Below are 1142 nucleotides of genomic sequence, written 5' to 3' on the forward strand. Positions count from 1 at the left end.
GATGGGGAGAAAGGGGGGGGAGAGAAGAAGGGACGAAACTAAGTCTTTCAACGCGAGAGGATGAAAGGAAAGGGAGAAGAAAGACGAACAACAAGGGGGAAGAGGGAAAGGAAGGGAAGGAGAAATAATAGCAACAAGGAGAAGAAGGGGAAGAAGCAGAAGGAGGGGAAAGGAGGAGAGGAAGAAGGAAGAAGGAGAAGGAGGGGAAAGAGAAGAAGAAGGAGAGGAAGGGAAAGAGAAGAAGAAGGAGAAGAAGGGAAAGGAAGAGAAGGGGAAGGAGAAGGAGGAGAAAAGGGAAGAAGGAGAGGGAGGGGAAGGAAGAGAAGGGGAAGGAGAAGGGGAGGAGCAGCCGGCAGGGAGTAGCATAGGACTCTCGCTGCGGGACGCCGGCGGGTCGCGGCGCCGATCCCCCAAGCCACAGGGATCACCGAGGGCGCCGCCCCAAGCACGCCGCACCGGAGGATCACGCCCTCCCTTGGGCGCTGCGGGGTCAGGGCGCTCGGCGGGCGGCGGGCGCGGCGTGGGGGGGAGGGGGAGGGGGAGAAGGGAGAAGGAGATGGAGGGGGAGATGGAGGTGTGGGTGGTGGTGGTGGTGGGGGTGGTGGTGGAGGTGGGGGTGGAGGTGGGGGTGGAGGTGGAGGTGGAGGAGGAAGAAGAAGAAGAAGAAGAAAAAGAAAAAGAAAGAAAAAGCGAAATAAGAGTAGGAGCACGAGGAACAGGAACAGGAGGAGGCGAAGGAAGGGAAAAGGGAAGAGGAATAGCAGTCGATGTCGGGCCGATTATTTTGTATGTTTGTCCTTCTTTATGTCTGTATGTCTGTGCGTTCGGACTGTGTGTGTGTGTGTGTGTGTGTGTGTGTGTGTGTGTGTGTGTGTCTGTGTCTGTGTCTGCGCATTTGTATGAAGTAAGTCAGCATCAAGCCCACAGTCTGTTCCTTCCCTCACTGAAGCACGCCCGCACGCCCACTCTGCCGCGCCCTCGAGTCCCCAGCGCGCGCGTCCTCACGGGATCTTGAATGCGGCGCGTGTCCCCAGGAGGCCGGCGCATGCCTCCGTCTCCGCGCGTGCTAACTTATTCGTGGGATTTACATGTGTGTTTGGAAGCGTGTGTGTGGCTGTGTGTGGATGTGTGGATGGATATGT

Source organism: Penaeus monodon, chromosome 4 (genome assembly GCF_015228065.2).
Source record: "Penaeus monodon isolate SGIC_2016 chromosome 4, NSTDA_Pmon_1, whole genome shotgun sequence".
Lineage (NCBI taxonomy): Eukaryota > Metazoa > Arthropoda > Malacostraca > Decapoda > Penaeidae > Penaeus > Penaeus monodon.